The sequence below is a fragment of the Triticum aestivum genome, chromosome 7B (genome assembly GCF_018294505.1).
Source record: "Triticum aestivum cultivar Chinese Spring chromosome 7B, IWGSC CS RefSeq v2.1, whole genome shotgun sequence".
NCBI classification, from domain to species: Eukaryota; Viridiplantae; Streptophyta; class Magnoliopsida; order Poales; family Poaceae; genus Triticum; species Triticum aestivum.
In genome coordinates this window covers 737,815,433-737,833,109 of record NC_057813.1, presented here as the reverse complement: position 1 = coordinate 737,833,109, position 17,677 = coordinate 737,815,433, and the positions used below count along the sequence as shown (strand labels likewise).

General features: G+C 48.6%; 1 pseudogene; it reads left to right on the top strand.

Moving 5' to 3' along the window:
• The first annotated feature begins 654 nt into the window (after window positions 1-654).
• LOC123158679 (BTB/POZ and MATH domain-containing protein 2-like) lies at window positions 655-5,724 on the top strand (annotated as a pseudogene).
• Window positions 5,725-17,677: the final 11,953 nt, after the last annotated feature.

The following is a 17,677-nucleotide window of genomic DNA, read 5'->3' as shown; positions in this document are numbered from 1 at the left end:
TATAAAACTTTTCATCCGAGGTACTGATTATTTTCTAAGATTTTTCAAAGATTTAAACATTTTCTGAATTTTATATCTAGTCATACACTGTTTAATCTAGTCTGACAGTTTAATTAACTAAACTAGGTGATTAGGATAATTAAGATTAATTAATTTAATTGAACCAAATTAATTAAGTTGACTAATTAATCAATTATATTTTTGTAGTATAATATTTATTTATTTTAATCTTTTTTAATAGACAGGAGAGGGGCCGAGCTACCAGTGGCCCAGGAGGCCACCAGAGCGGGCGAAATGGGTGCGAGCTCCGGGAGGGGTGCACCCAGGCGCCCAACACACGGGGGGGGGGGGGGGGGGGGGGGGGGGACGAGGCCGACCGATCGGGGTGTGGCCGGCGGGCATCGGCGGGGCAAGCTGGGCGGCGGCCCATAGGCAGGAGCGAGGGCCGTAGAGAGGTGAAGCGCGCGCGACGGGCGGTGTAGCTGCGGGGAGCGCGGGACAGCGGGCCAGGAGGCTCCTGCAAGCTGGGGTAGGGGCCGTGCGGGGTACGATGGCCGGTGACCGCAGGTGGCTGCGGCGGCGGCTGGTGAACAATGGCAGGCAACGGGTAGAGCAGGGGCGCGCGAGTGGGGCGGCTGCAGGCAAGCAGCGGTGATGCGCAGCAGGGCAGCGGGCGCCGACGCGAGTGGGCGAGCGGCGGACATCGCAGCAGAAAACAGTGAGGGCGCAGTGCGCGAGTGCACGTGCAGGTGGCTCAGGGTGCGGCGGTCGCGTGTGCTAGCGGTAGCAGTGCCGGCGGAGCAGCAGGTGGCGGCGATAGCCGCAGCAGAACAGCAACAGGCAAGAGCGCGACCACGAGCGCGGTCATAGCGCAAGACGCGCGCTGGGGGTGGCCGACGAACGGGGCCATGGCGGACGGCCAGCACGGCGGGCGAGGGAGGTAGAGCGGAGAAGGGGAGTTACTCACCCACATTGCTAGGAAGAAGGGTGGGAAGGCCTGGGGAGGCCAGCGGGGAGGGAACGAGGAGGCGCGGTGCTTGGCAATCCGACGACGGGCGGCGGGCGGTCCGATGAGGTGGCGAAGGGGCGCTGGCTTGGTGGCGTCAAACGGCGGCGGGGAGCGGGACGATGGCGCGTCGCGGTCGGTTGCGGCACGCCCGATATGGATCGGGGGAGGGGGGGGGGGCAGAGGGACGAGGGAGACGTGGGGGGGGCGAATGGTGTAGGTGGGCTAGGGTTCATTCGGTGGTGGGTGGATAAGGGGGGCGGCTGGCTGGCCCAGGTGGGCCGACTAACTAGCTGGTTGGCCCGGGGAGTCGGGGTGGGGGGTCCTTTCTCTCTTTTGCATTTAATTTTCTATTTAAATTTTTTGTATTGTTTTCTATTAAACTGTAAATTTAAACGAGTTTTTTTAGATATGAGACTTGTCTCATAAATCAAGCACATAATTTTTAGGAGTCACAAAAAGTTCGAGGCAAGAAGGAGTTGTCTCACCATTTTTAGAAATTGGAAAAACCAATTTAAAAAGTTGTTGGACCACTAAATAAATTTCCAAGGGCACCTGGGAATCCAAAAGAGGTTGGTTCCAACATGAAAAATAACCAGAGATTATTTGCCACACTTTGAACATTTTACATTTTATGTTTGAAAACTTTTATTGTTTGCTCCGATTTTAAATTTGAATTTAATGGGGTTTGAATCAACGCGAGTTTATCAATAGTAACCGTGGTGGCGTGGCCTCATTAATAGAGGGTTACTGTAGCTTAATTATTCGGGTGTCACACTACCTAGGCCCTACCTTCGTGTTGTAGCTGCGCGCTACGGCGCTCGAGCGATGCCATCAATGTCTGAACAGGTAGCCGAATATGGTCGGGGGCGGCGGCGGCGGCCGCCTAGACCTTTGCCTTGTGAGACACTTAGCAACCACAAGATATAACGACATGCCAACAATAAACCAAGGAGGAGTCCAAAGAAGGGTGCAAACTAGTGGCGGTTACAGTGCGCACGCGGCAAAACTGGGCATAGCATATGGCAGGAAATGCGGCCCATCAGGTAAAGACGGTACTGCACCCACTCTACTTAGCAACACTGGGCTGTTTTCTCCAAGCTAGTTGCAAAACTGGGCACCTGCTACGAGCATCAAAGGCCAATTTGCCTATAAATGAACATATTGTCACTTCTTAACACATTGAGAGATCACTGGCCATGTAGTATTATCCATGTCCTGCTTAACAAATTCAATCAACACTACTGGTTCACTTCTTAACACCATTAGGAGATCACTGGAAAGTTGTGACATGGAGAGAGGCTCTCACCAGGGGTTTCTAGGCAGCATCACGACAATCTGGACGGTCTCGCCATAGCTGCTATGGTGCAGGTTCACGATGATTGTGGTCAGCCTCCACCTGATCACCATCAAGCTCCCTTCCACACTTTAATACAAGTGTTGTGACTGCAAGGAAAACAAAAATATTAGATGAATGCGCAAGTAGTAAAAAAGACAATGCATCAGGGGGTGCAGGAAACACTATAGGAGCTCCTAATACACTTTTTTTATCCAAAAATACACTCTATGGCCTCCTTTGATTTGTAGGAATTTTATAGGAATGCTATAGGATAGGATTTGCAAAGGAAAAATTCCTTTGAAACCCTTTGGTTTGTAGGAATGGATACCTATTCCTTTGCAGGATAGGAACTAATCCTTCACATTTTGAAGGAAAAAATATTAGCTTAGACTCTATAGAAAAATTCCTACCCTATGTATCAAATGACATCTCTTTATATATAGGAATTGAGATGCATGTCATTTCACTTCATATGATTTTCCTATTCCTATAACATTCCTATCCCATGAAGCAAAGGAGGCCTATATATGTGGCACAGATCATAAACCAACCCATCAAAATCATATTTGCAAATTGCTTTGCTTTGGACACTGACAACACAACATTACAGCCAAAGAGCAGTGCACATCTAACTCATGCGAACGGATCACTGGGAAATAAAATTATATGAATCGAAAGACCAATAGATCAATAGTAGAAATCTAGAACGGCTTAACTACATTATATCCATGCTTTTCTCCGATAGGGAACCTGTCCCTGATGCTACCCTCTATGGCAGGCTCGCTGGAGCCTTGCATTACATGACCCTCACCGGTCCTGAGCTTGCTTACTCCGTTCAGCAAGCTTGCCTCTACATGCATGATCCTAGTTTTCCCTATCTCAACCACATCAAGTGCATCCTCCGATACCTCAAAGGTACTCTCGACCATGGTCTCCTCATCATCAACTCTTCTCCTCATACCCTTACAGCATACTTTGATGCGGACTGGGCAGGTTGCCCCGATACTCGACGGTCTACTTACGAATACTGTGCATTTTTGGGTGATAAGCTAGGCGCCTTGGAGCTGGTCAGCACAAGAGTCAGCGCAGGAGCGTCTCACGCTCCTGGCCACGACCAACACGATCCCGACGCTCATTCATCGCTACGGCTGCTATATGTACCCCCTTGTATCTCTCGGGGATGTATCTGGTGCACCGGGGCAATTGGTGCTACCGGTGCACCGATCGCCCGTTCCACATTCAAAAATGTTCAAAAAAATCCAAAAATTTTAGTGCATTGACACAACATCAATGTACATTGTCACAAAAATTCAAATCAAAATTCGAAACATTGCTTGAGATACAAAATTGACAAATTTGACACTAAATAGTACTCCCTTCGTTCCTAAATGTAAGTCTTTGTAGAGGTTCCACTATAAACCGCATACGGATTTATATAGACGCATTTTAAGTTTAGATTCATTCATTTTGCTCCGTATGTAGTCCATCTAGTGAAATCTCTACAAAGACTTATATATAGGAACGGAGGGAGTACATAACACGAGTTGGGCTTCGATTTTGGCCCATTAGCACATTGACGTCAATTTTGTCATTTTTGTATCTTGAGCATTGTTTTGAATTTTGATTTGAATTTTTATGACAACATGAATTGATGTTGTGTCGATGCATTAATTTTTTCCTGATTTTTTCCAACATTTTTGAATGTAAAGCAGGATCCGGTGCACCGGTAGCACCAATTGCCCCGGTGCACCAGATACGTTCCCTATATCTCTATGTAAGGCAATGAAATAGACCACAACGAGATGTTATGCAATGTTGTACAACATACATGCAACGTTAGCTTACTGAGCATGCATGTAAAGCTCTGCAATGAATACTAGATGTGCAGCCCAATGGTTCATGCCTAATGACGTTCAGTACATGGCCGTTCGATAGAGGTGGGGGAGTGGACGGTGGATGGAGGGGTGGGGTAATGCACCAACGGCACAGGCGGCAACATTAGCATCGATGATTACCAAACCAAACCGGCCCTGGTGCACTCTTTGTAACAAGATCAGTATTAATCCACGTGATCAATGCCTACAAGCTGGACCGATGAAGGCCCATAAGAAGGCCCATTTAAGATCATGACCTCCTCCCATCCGTTTCTAGAGTCATTAAAAGGCGATTAGCGTTGACGGCCGCCTTCTCTTGAACTCTTGGTCCGATCGGAGTCGGAGTAGATTCAGATTAAATTAGGCGACGACGGCGTCGCGAGCGGCAACCACCCAATTCTCCTGCGGTCCTGCTAACTAGCCAAGGTTCATTGATCACCGGTAGTGAGTTGCAGATTAGTCTAGAGACCATGTCCTTCGTCGGGGTATCCGTCATCGCCAACGGTGAGCTCCTCGGCGCTGACACCTCGCCTGCAAGCTGCCCCAGCGCCAGCGGGTACCACTTGCTTGTCGTCCAAGGCCACTCGCGCATGCGCGAGAAATCCAAACATATCTCACTGTTTCACCGTCGGAGGCCACCGCTGGCGAATCGTTTATAACCCCGCGCTCTATGACCTGGGCGAAGACGGGGTCGTAGTACTTTGTCTCTTCCTCGACGAGAAACTAGACACCACTGCAGAGCCCGTGAAGGCGCAGGTCGAGTTTAGCTTCGTTGACGAGACCGACAAGCAAGAGCCGGCACGTATCCGCGCTAGCAAAATACTAGAGCTACGAGGCCAGTGCAATGATGCGTTTAAGTACATTGACAGAGCAGTCTTGGACAAACATCTCAACAACGACAGTTTCACCATCCGGTGCGACATCGTGGTCCTAAATCCAACATGCGACACCGTGTTCATCACGGTTCCGCCGTCCGACATGCAACAGAACTTCACAGACTTTCTCCTGGCAGGGGAGGGCACCGACGTGGTCTTCCATGTGGGCTGCGAGACATTCGCCGCCCATCGGTGTATTCTCGCGGCCCGGTCTACGGTCTTCAGGGCAGCCCTCTTTGGCCCCATGAAGGAAGGCACGTCCACGGCCGCCACCGTGCATATAGACGATGGACGCTACGGTATTCAAGGGCATGCTTGGGTTCATCTACAGCGAGTCATTTCCAGCGATGGACACAAATGAAAATGAGGGCGCCCTGTTGCAGCACTTGCTCATCGCGGCAGACAGGTACAACCTCCCAAGACTCAGGGCGATGTGTGAGAAGAAGCTTTGTGAGCACATCGACGTGAGCACGGTGACCACCATACTAGGGCTTGCCGACGTGTTGCAAGTTCCTCCGGTGTCCGGACAACCTTAGGGCAGTGGTGGCCATGGACGGCTTTGATGATTTGTGCAGGAGCTGCCCCACTCTTATGAAGGGCATGATCCTTGGCGTGCTACCAACAAAGTAGGACTTCACCATATTAGTGTTAGCTCTTCATATATTCCGTCCATTTTTTTCACCTCCCTTATTTACTCCCTTTGTCATTGCAGAAGGAAAAGGAAAAGGGAATGAAGGCTCTTCGACTTTGATCTAGAAGACTATTGGACACAGTAGCCTACGTGTTTTGCAGGGGTGGACGCCTTCGATCACTCATGGATGGCGTCGTCTGCTTTGCAATCAATTGCTTTCTTTAGTTTCATACCTTCGTTGATGGCTACGTTGTAGCATGTGTGCGGATGTTTCGAAGTTTCCTGCAAGAGGGGATCTTCGTATCCTCCAGGATGTTGCTATTTCTTTACGTGCTGCATTTCAGAACTTTGTGCAAACATATAGTGGTTTCCTTAATTAAATTGGGAGAGTAAGCCCCTTTATTTAAGAAAAAGTAGAAGAAAAGTTGTTTTCACTTCGTTTTTACCTCTTCCCGTGTTTGTTAGTTCATTGCATGCGCAATGTAGTTCCAAAGGTATGAGTTCCTTATCCTTACGTAAGTTCCCTGAGCAATGCTACATCAACGTAAGGTTTACAGGAGTTCACAGGGCTAGGGCGATGTGGGCTGTTGTGATTGGCAATTAGGGAACACAGACCCACCCAGATTAGTTAGGGGGGAAAGGTAAATTCGTTGGTTCTTTAAACCACATATGTGCATCCAACATTTCTGCAAGTTCACTCGATAATACCGTCATACAATTTTCTTTCAACGGATTGCTTGAGATGATTAGCTAACGATCGACTGCTGTGAAGTACTAGTTGTGATTTGTTCATGACTCTATTAGTAGTTGTTGTTACATGTGCGATGCTGATGTGCATGTTTTCATATTCATCTAGTATGCTAGATTGTTGCATGCTACTTAGTCACGAGTTATTTAGTGAAATTAATCATGAATTTCCCTAATATTCCAACCAAACTTAGCAATTGATCCTGCCGAAAGATCACGGCAGTCACGGTAATGGACGGTTTCATCTTTTGTGCTAGAGATGGCATGATCCTTGTCCTACTGACCCCGAGGTAGTTTATCTTCATGCATCCATGGGTAGCTAAAATCCAATTAATTATTATACATTTCGCGAAAATATAGATGGTATCAAACATGCAATTTTTTCTTTTATCTTTTTCTAACACGAAAAAGAAGAACTTTTTTAATGGATATATGTGAGTATGATTCTAGAATGAGTGACTGTCTAGCTTGGCAAACTTTGCGGTCATGTGCAAACTATAATTGACAGAGAAAATTAATTCTAACATAGATTCTCTTGTATTAGTTTTATGTGCTCATTGTAAAAAAAAGTGTGATTATTTGCCGAGGACTAAAATTACGGTCAATGGACCTTGTCATGGCACACTACTGGAATCCACATCTTTGCCGTCCGCCATGGTGGACGACAAAGGAAGGGATCACGGACGGCAAACTTCTTTGCAGTCTGCTGGCGGACGGCAAACCGTCTGTCTGAACACGTGCCAGCAAAGGCCTTCTTTGCCGTCCGCTTCCTGGAAACGGACGGCAAAGGGTTGTGCCGTCCGCCGATGGCCAGCAGGCGGCAACGATTGTGGACGGCAGTGAGGTGGGCTGAAAGCCGTTAGGGGTTAACGGCGTGCTTTGCCGTCAGCCTGCGGACCACAAAGAGGCTACGGTCTTTGCCGTCCGCTGACAGACGGCAAAGTGCTCAAACATGCCAGTCCCATGAATCACCGGTATCTGCCATGTGGCATATTTGCCGTCAGCTAGCTGACGGCAAATAGCCTGTACATCCCTGTTTTTAATTTAATTCATTCAATTTAACAACAATTCACAGATACACACAGATATACATATACACACAACAAGCATATCCAACACACAAATTTCATCATATATACATACATAACCAACACATATATAGTTCCATGCATCCTTACATATTACAAAAGTTTCATATTGTTTATCCATCCATCCATATATAACAAGTTCCAACCATGCAAGTTCATTGATACAAAATTAAAGCACAAATGGAAAAGAAGGAGTCCATCCATGCAAGCTTCCGTGAATTAAATCAAATCTGCAAAATGATAAACAAGATGTTAGAAGAAGAAGAAGAAAATGAAGAAGAAGAAGAAGACTATAAGAAGTAAGCATACTTAAGTAAAATGGAGCTAACCTAGAAGAAAATGAAGAAGAAGAAGAAGAAGACTAGAAGAATACTAGATGAATAAGAAGAAGAAGACTATATGCTTATTATGTAAACTTGGTCATTTTGTGCTAATATAAGTAATTTTGGAGTTAACCTATAGGAAACTAAGTATATTAGAGCTAACTTAGAGCTAACTTATGTCATTTTGGAGAAGAAGAAGAAGAAGAAGAAGAAGAAGAAGAAGAAGAAGAACAACAACAACAACAACAACAACAAGAAGATTATAAGCTTATTACGTAAACTTGGTCATTTTGTGTTAACATAAGTAATTTTGGAGTTAACCTATAGGAAACTAAGTATATTAGAGCTAACTTAAAGCTAGCTTATGTCATTTTGGAGAAGAAGAAGAAGAAGAAGAAGAAGAAGAAGAAGAAGAACAAGAAGCAGAAGAAGACTATAAGCTTATTATGTAAACTTGGTCATTTTGTGCTAACATAATTAATTTTGGAGTTAACGTATAGGAAACTAAGTATATTAGAGCTAACTTAAAGCTAACTTATGTCATTTTGAAGAAGAAGAAGAAGAAGAACAAGAAGAAGAAGAAGAAGAAGACTATAAGCTTATTATGTAAAGTTGGTCATTTTGTGCTAACATAAGTAATTTTGGAGTTAACCTATAGGAAACTAAGTATATTAGAGCTAACTTATGTCATTTCGGAGGAAACAAAGCTAAGTATATATAGATCAATTTCGAGATCTGACATATCTGACACAGTTCAGTTCTCATTGTTCTTCTCCTTCTCCTTCCTCAGCCTGATTCGCCAAGAGCGGCGAGGCGGTGGAGGTAGTGGGATGTAGTCTTCTACCACAATTGGCGTGGTCATGTCGCCCAGCTGTGGGATCGCCGGCGCCACCACCAGCGCGAGGTCATTGTCAGGCACCACCACCATCGCGAGGCCATCTTCAGGCAGGACAGGCACGACTATCGCTAGGTCATCCTCAGCCACCACCAACTCCTGCCCATTGCACTACTACAAAAAGGGCTGCTAGTGGCGCACCTGTTTTCGCTACTAATGGTGCACTACAGGTGCGCCAATAGCACCACACCATTAGATTTTTTTTCTAATGGCGCACCTGTGGTGCGCCATTAGTATCTGGTATATATATGGCGCACCGATGGTGCGCCATTAGTATAGACCATGGTGTGCAATTAGTATCTGGTATACTAATGGCGCACCACATAGAAGTGCGCCATTAGTAACAAATTTTTTTCAAAAAAAAAATTCAGAATTTTTTAATTATTTTTTTCAATTTTTTCCAATTTTTTTTCGTTTTTTTCGTAATCTCAGGTCACTATGGCTTAATCTCAGGTCAATATGCTTCTTCTTCTTCTTCTTCTTCTTCTTCTTCTTCTTCTTCTTCTTCTTCTTCTTCTTCTTCTTCTGAATCTTCTTCTTCTTCTTCTTCTTCTTCTTATTAATCTCAATGTAAGACCCTAGTCAGTGCCAAAAATGTTCATGTTATCTTGTACTATGCCCTGAAGATGCCCATGGGCATGGTCATCTGATATAGCCATTTTGTGAAGTTTTTTTTAGTTTGTGGTATTCCTAGTTTATTAATTTTCACATGAGCTATTATATATAAAAGGCACCCATGTAATAGGATTTCAATTTTTGAGTATTTTTTCATTTTCTATAATTTCCTAAGATTGTTGTCAAAATTGCATGGATGACTAACTATACAAAGTGGTAGAAAATTTGACCTTTTTCTTTGTGGCTACTTCCTACATTCCTAATGTGCAAGCCTAAAAGTATTTTTCGGGATTTATAAGACCAAACTAGAGCAGACTTGTAGTTCCAATTTGAATTACTTGATTTAAATCTCTAGAAATTCAATAAACGATTGAAATGTTACAAGAATACTCTGAAATTAATGAGAATTTGGTAGTTGGAGTCCCATGTGGTCTATTTTATGTGAAAATTGAGAGGGCACAATTTAACATCTTAGGCACTTTTTATAAAGATAGCTAAAAGAAGTGATAATCACTGCGACGGACATATATTCATACATATCATAATTCATTCCAAGTGCATGCAAACAACTCGAAATTCATTTCAATTTTAGGATTTATAAAACCTTTCAAATGAAATTTATACTAACCATAATTCTAATAACACGAAATTTCAGCCCTATTCCCGAATCTGAAACTACTCTTCTTTGTCAACCTGCGCGCAACACATGACAATCAGCTCCTTGAACCTAAGGCCATCCCAAAACGCATATCGCCTGTTGATATTTCTGCGCAGTGGCGGTTGTGGTCATCGAGTTGTTGGATGCGAGTGGTGCGGTCCTAGGTTAGGATCTGCATCCATAATGGATTGTTCGGTATGAAGTCCATATGCGCCTCTCCTCCAGTGTCAGCTACCCGAAACCTGCCGACGGCTCGCACAAAGGCGGCCGAGCCGATGATGGGGACAAGCTCCACTAGAAGGCCCCTAACTCACCACCCATCCTGCCGGCAGGCGCGAGTCAAGCGGCTTCAAGATGCCGCAGCGGGCGAGAACCCTGGTGAGGGAGTCTTGGATTAGGGGGTGTCCGGATGGCCGGACTGTGACCTTTGGCCGGACTCCCGGACTATGAAGATACAAGATTGAAGACTCCGTCCCGTGTCCGGATGGAACTTTCCTTGGCGTGGAAGGCAAGCTTGGCGATACGATATAAAGATCTCCTCCCATTGTAACTGACTCTGTGTAACCCTAGCCCTCTCCGGTGTCTATATAAACCGGAGAGGTTTAGTCTATAGGACGAACAACAATCATACCATAGGCTAGATTCTAGGGTTTAGCCTCTCTGATCTCGTGGTAGATCCACTCTTGTACTACCCATATCATCAACATTAATCAAGCAGGAGTAGGGTTTTACCTCCATCGAGAGTGCCCGGACCTGGGTAAAAACATCGTGTCCCTTGTCTCCTGTTACCATCCGCCTAGACGCACAGTTCGGAACCCCCTACCCGAGATCCGCCGGTTTTGACACCGACATTGGTGCTTTCATTGAGAGTTCCTCTGTGTCGTCATCCTTAGGCCCGACGGCTTCTTCGATCATCTACCACGACGCGGTCCAGGGTGAGACCTTTCTCCCTGGACAGATCTTCGTATTCGGCGCCTTCGCACTGCGGGCCAACTCGTTTGGCCATTTGGAGCAGATCGAAAGCTACGCCCCTGGCCATCAGGTCAGGTTTGAAAGCTTAAATTACATGGCGGGGACTTGATCTTCGATGGATTCGAGCCACAGCCGAGCGTGCCGCTCTATCCCGATGGGCATGATCTAACTTTGCCGCCGGACAGCGCCCAGAGTGCCGCTCAGATGTCCGCTCCGATTATTAGCTCGGAGCCGACTGTGCTAGTCAGGGATGGATGGTTGGACGCCACCCCGGGAGCCGCAATCTCTACGGCAATAGAGCCGAATACCAGCCTAGTCCTTTGCAGGGCCCGTGACTCCAAGGTGCCGGACTCCGCTCCGGAATCTGTATATTCCGCACCCCTTCCTATCGAACCCGATTGGGCTCCGATCATGGAGTTCACCGCCGCGGACGTCTTTCAGCACTCGCTCTTTGGCGATATCCTGGATTTACTAAAGTCTCTCTCTTTGTCAGGAGAGCCCTGGCCGGACTATGGTCAGTAGGGTTGGGATGTGGACGACAAAGAAATTCGAAACCCACCCACCACCCATTTTGTAGCCACTGTCGACGATCTAACCGACATGCTCGACTTCGACTCCGAAGACATCGACGGTATGGACGCCGATGAAGGAGACGACCAAGAACCAGCACCTATAGGGAACAGGAAAGTCACCTCGTCATATGACATATACATGGTGGACACCCGCAAAGGAGGGGATGGCGATGAAAAAACGGAGGACGACCCCTCCAAGAAGCAACCCAAGCGCCGACGTCAGCGGCGCCGCTCTAAATCCCGCCAAAGCAAAAACGGCGATTACGGCACCGGAGATAACAACACGTCGGACAGTGCCGAAGACAACCCCCTCCAGCAGGATTCAGTGCAGGAGGACGAAGGAGCCAGCCCTCATGAGAGAGCGGCCGACAGAGAGGTCGAGGACGACAATTATATGCCTCCCTCCGAAGACGAGGCAAGCCTCGATGACAACGAATTCATCGTGGCAGAAGATCCCGTCAAACAAGAGCATTTCAAACGCAGGCTTATGGCCACGGCAAGCAGCCTTAAGAAAAAACAGCAGCAGCTTAGAGCTGACCAAGACTTGCTAGCCGACAGATGGACCGAAGTCCTGGCGGCCGAAGAGTATAAACTCGAACGCCCCTCCAAGAGCTACCCAAAGCGCAGACTGCTACCCCAACTTGAGGAGGAAGCAACTAACCTACATCACCAGTGTACGATGCGCCCGATCGGCCACCCCGTGGCCGCGGCAGAGAGGCCTTCAGGCCCTCGACCCAAGCCGCACCCTGGCACCGCTCAAAACATACCAAAGTACGGGGAGGCGCAACGGACCTACGAGACATATTGGAGAATAAGGCAAGGGAAACAAGATCGATCTACGGATCGCATGGGCACCCCGCTTCACGTGACTCTAGCCGTCACGCCGGACATGATAAATACGGCCAGGCCGAATACAACAGACCAAGCTCATCCGAGCTGCGTCGTGATATAGCCCAATACAGGGGCGCCGCACACCCACTATGCTTCACAGACGAAGTAATGGATCATCAAATCCCCGTGGGCTTTAAACCCGTAAACATCGAATAACGACGGCACAACAGATCCTGCGTTATGGATCGAGGATTTTCTCCTACATATCCACATGGCCCGTGGTGATGATCTACACGCCATCAAATACCACCCACTCAAGCTTAAAGGACCAGCTCGACATTGGCTTAACAGCCTGCCAGCAGAGTCAATTAGTTGCTGGGAGGAACTGGAATCCGCATTCCTTGACAACTTCGAGGGCACTTATGTGCGACCACCAGACGCCGATGACCTAAGCCACATAATCCAGCAGCCACAGGAATCAGCCAGACAATTCTAGACACGGTTCCTAACCAAGAAAAATCAAATAGTCGACTGTCCGGACGCCGAGGCCCTTGCAGCCTTCAGGCACAACATCCGAGATGAATGGCTTGCGCGGCACCTAGGACAGGAAAAGCCGAAATCTATGGCAGCCCTCATGACACTCATGACCCGATTTTATGCGGGAGAAGACAGCTGGCTAGCTCGTAGGAATAACATAACCAAGAGCCCTGGCAATTCGGATACCAAGGACAACAATGGCAGGTCACGTCGCAACAAGCACAAGCGCCGCATTAACGGCGACAATACTAAAGATACAACAGTCAATGCCGGATTCAGAGGCTCTGAACCCGGTCAGCGGAAGAAGCCATTCAAAAGAAACCCTCCGGGCCCATCCAGCTTAGACCGGATACTCGATCGCTCGTGCCAGATACACGGCACCCCCGAACAGCCAGCCAACTACACCAACAGGGATTGTTGGGTGTTCAAGCAGGCAGGCAAGTTAAGTGCCGAAACCAGAGACAAGGGGCTGCAGAGCGATGATGAGGAGGAGCCCCGGCCGCCGAACAACAGAGGATAGAAGGGATTCCCCCGCAAGTGCGGACGGTGAACATGATATACACAACCCACATCCCCAAAAGGGAGCGGAAGCGTGCTCTCAAGGACATTTACGCGTTGGAGCCAGTCGCCCCAAAGTTCAACCCATGGTCCTCCTGCCCGATCACTTTTGATCGAAGGGACCACCCCACTAGCATCCGTCACGGCAGATTCGCCGCATTGGTCCTAGACCCAATTATCGAGGGATTTCACCTCACCAGAGTCCTAATGGACGGCGGCAGCAGCCTGAACCTGCTTTATCAGGATGCAGTGCGAAAAATGGGTATCGATCCCTCAAGGATTAAACCCACAAAGACAACCTTTAAAGGCGTCATACCAGGTGTAGAAGCCAGCTGTACAGGCACGGTTACACTCAAAGTGGTCTTCGGATCCCCGGATAATTTCCGAAGCGAAGAGTTAATCTTTGACATAGTCCTATTCCGCAGTGGCTATCACGCCCTGCTCGGACAAACATCATTTGCAAAATTCAATGCGGTGCCGCACTACGCATATCTCAAGCTCAAGATGCCAGGACCTCGCGGAGTCATCACAGTAAATGGAAACACCGAACGCTCCCTCTGAACGGAGGAGCACACGGCGGCCCTGGCGGCGGAAGTACAGGGTAGCCTTTCAAGGCAATTCTCCAATCCAGGTGTCAAACGTACGGACAACGTCAAGCGAGCCCGAAGTAACCTACAACAAATCCGGCTGGTACGTTCCGAGCAAGCATAGCAGTGCGGCCCCAACCCCAACCCTCGCCAGATGGTGATATCGGTATCACGCGTACATAACTACGCCTTAGAGATACCATGGGCATAAGGGGAGGGGCACAACTACGGCACGCCCAGAATGCGGCTCAACCGCACTAAGGGGCTCCCTGTTCCGCTGTTTCCTTTTTATACACTTTCAGGACCCAAATATTCGGAAGGCCTGTCCGGCAATACACTCGCCGAACACACGATGCAACAGCCAGGGAGAGAACAAGCCGCGTCAAATGTCCAGCTGGTCTCTATAACGAGCTTAATACATGTTTTACTTAAAGTCCCGCAGCTTGCCCCTGGAGGGGGACATGTCAAATAATCCCATCTCTTGCTTATTGCACTACTTGTATCGTTCTGCTTTCATAGCAGCCCTTTTTTAATAAACAATACATATCTCTTATCTATTATTGTACTCATCTATTTTTTTATATACAAATATGTTCAGTCATGACATTCTGCAACCGTACACTTTGGTACGGCCAATACACCAGGGGTCTTAAGCACCCCATAACATGGTGTGAGAAGACTGAACACTCTCATGAGTGCGGCACCCTGAACTTATAGCACTATATGCATCGGCTCCGAATCATGTCTTTGGTCAATAGTTGGGTTTGCCCGGCTCCCATATTTTGGTACCTTACGTTCCGCAATGTTGGCTAAGGTAGCATTGGGACAACTACTGCGATTCTGCCCCAGTTGAGCTGGGTTAACACCTCAGTAGGGAAAGCTAAAACTGACCGTCATGATAGAGCGAGAGACCGGTCGCTGTTCGTGAGGTTTTTCGAGTCCTTAAAGACTTATGCCGCTTAGAGCGAGGAGCCGGACTTATCCGGCCTAGGCGTGGATAGCGCCCCGAACTCGGTCTTCCGAATACTAGGGGCTTCGCCAAAATTTAAAATTATAGAATTCTATGGCTAAGTGAGAGTGATAAAGCATTATAAGTCCGATGGCCTGGTTCGTTGTGCTGAGCGCCTCCCTAGATGGACCCAAGAGTGGGAACAAGAGCGCTCAGGTTTATCCCGAACAACCCAGAACTCGTGGCATGGGGGCAGAAGCCGATGACTTGCATCTCTCAGATTTGATAAAAGGCCGCACAGAAGGTAATATTTTAAATTAACAAAGCGTTGCTTAACGCATATGAACAAAGTTTTCAGCGTACAGGATAACAGATGCGAGTCTACTCAAAAAGTAAATCTTTGGAGCATTCGTCCGCCATAGGGCGGGCACCCTTCAGGACGCCCTTATAATACATCTCGGGCGTGCGATACTCCTTGCCCGGCCGTGGCGCGTCCGTCAAAAGCTTCTCAGCGTCCAGCTTGCCCCAGTGCACTTTAGCACAGGCAAGGGCCCGACGGGCACCTTCGATACAGACGGAGCGCTTGATGACTTCAATCCATGGACACGCGTCCACCAGCCGCCGCACCAGACCGAAGTAACTCCCAGGCATGGCTTCTCTAGGCCACAGCCGAACTATGAGGCCCTTCAGGGCCTGTTCGGCCACCTTGTGGAGTTCGACCAGCTGCTTCAGCTGGTCGCTTAGGGGCACCGGATGTCCGGCCTCAGCATATTGAGACCAGAACACCTTTTCCGTCGAGCTCCCCTCTTCGGCTCAGCAGAATGCGGCAGCATCAGACACACTACGGGACAGATCGGCAAACGCTCCTCGAGAGCTCCGAATTCGGGTAAGTAACAGATAATTTACTTTTATATTCTTGCTTTGCATTAAGAATGCCTTACCCGCCGCTATCTTCTTCATCGCCTCGATCTCCTGAAGGGCCTTTTGGGCTTCGGCCTTAGCGGTCTTGGCACTCTCAAGAGCCAAGGCGAGCTCGGACTCTCGAGTCTTCGAGTCACGCTCCAAACTCTCGTGTTTTTCCACGAGAGCCTGGAGCTGTTGCCGCACCTCCGCCACCTGCGCCTCCTGCTTCTCTCGCTCGATGCGCTCCAGGGCCGCACTGTTTTCGGCCTTGGAGACCGCCTCCTTCAGGGATGCCACCTCGGCTGTGTCCCCTGCAACATTTACGTTGGTCCTGTCATTATTTGCAACCAAGTATTTCTATATACATTTACATGCGGTATTACATACCCTCCTTGTCCTCGAGCTGCTTCTTGGCACGGCCGAGCTCGTTCTCGGACCGCTCGAGGTTCTCCTTCAAAACTTTGACCTCCGCAGTCAGTGCGGCAGAGGTCAGCAGCGCAGCCTGCATTCTCATATTGACATAACTTTGTTAGACTCCTGCGTATATCTTTTTAGATCCTCATCTCGGCTTTTCTTTCCAAACACCGAACTGATCATCAGGGGCTACTGTCTATGCGGTAACATTTTTATATGTTTTTGAACACATACCTCAAAGCCTGTTAACAGACTTGTACAGGCTTCTGTCAGCCCGCTCTTGGCGGACTGAACCTTCTGAATCACCACACTCATAACAGTGCGGTGTTCCTCGTCGATGGAGGTGCCGTTAAGAACCTCTAGCAAATTGTCCAGTGCCTCCGGATGGATGGAGGTCGCCGGCGTCGTAGGCTTTCCCTTCTTATGAAGGCGCCGCCTGTTGGACTCTGGAACCATTGATGGTTCCGGAGCAGCGTCCGGCCCGGGGCCGAACTTGGATCCCTCCGAGGCTTTACCCCCTTTGGGCCTGGGGTCCGGGAGGTCGCATCGCGGCGCCTCCAGGACCACCTCCTCCTGGTTTAGTCCCTTTTGGGACTCCACCTCGGCGTCGTCCGTAGGGAGAGGGGAGGAGGCCGTCGGAAGTGAAGCGCTATTCACATCCGTCGAATCCAAGGAGCCGCTAGTCGAATCGTCGAGTTGGGCCTTGGGCGGACTACATGATCACATTCGGCGTCAGAAAATGTGAAATAATGGAGGGGTGTCATAAGTTATTCGGATGACCGAATGCTCACGATTTTGCCAGGGGCATGACCCTGGATGGCCATTCCTCCCCGCCATCTTCGACGTCGGAGGTGTAGTCCGGAAGGAGGGTTCTCCCCTTCTTGGACCCTCCGGCCTCCCCAGTTGGGGTGGCTTTCCTTTTCTTTCCTTCCCCCGTTGGAGGGGGAGAGGCTTCTTCTTCTTCCTCCTCCTCCTCGTCCTCAGAGGCGGAGGGTGCTTCAGGGTTGTCGGGCGATGAATCTGACACCACCAGGCGCCGGGAACTATTTCGAGTCCCCATGGCCTTCTTCTTGGCCTTCTTCTCCGGCACCACGTGAGGTGCTGGAACCAGCAGCTTCATCAAGCGAGCGTCCGCTGGGTCTTCGGGCAAGGGAGTCGGACAGTTGATCTGTCCGGCCTTTTTCTGCCAGTCCTGTTAAGGAGATGGGAGTTTAGATCCCGCATAGAATCAAATCTATGAAAAACAAATACCCCGTAAAGGGAAAATTAAGCTCACCGCGCTGGCTTGGCGCTCGGCGCAGAA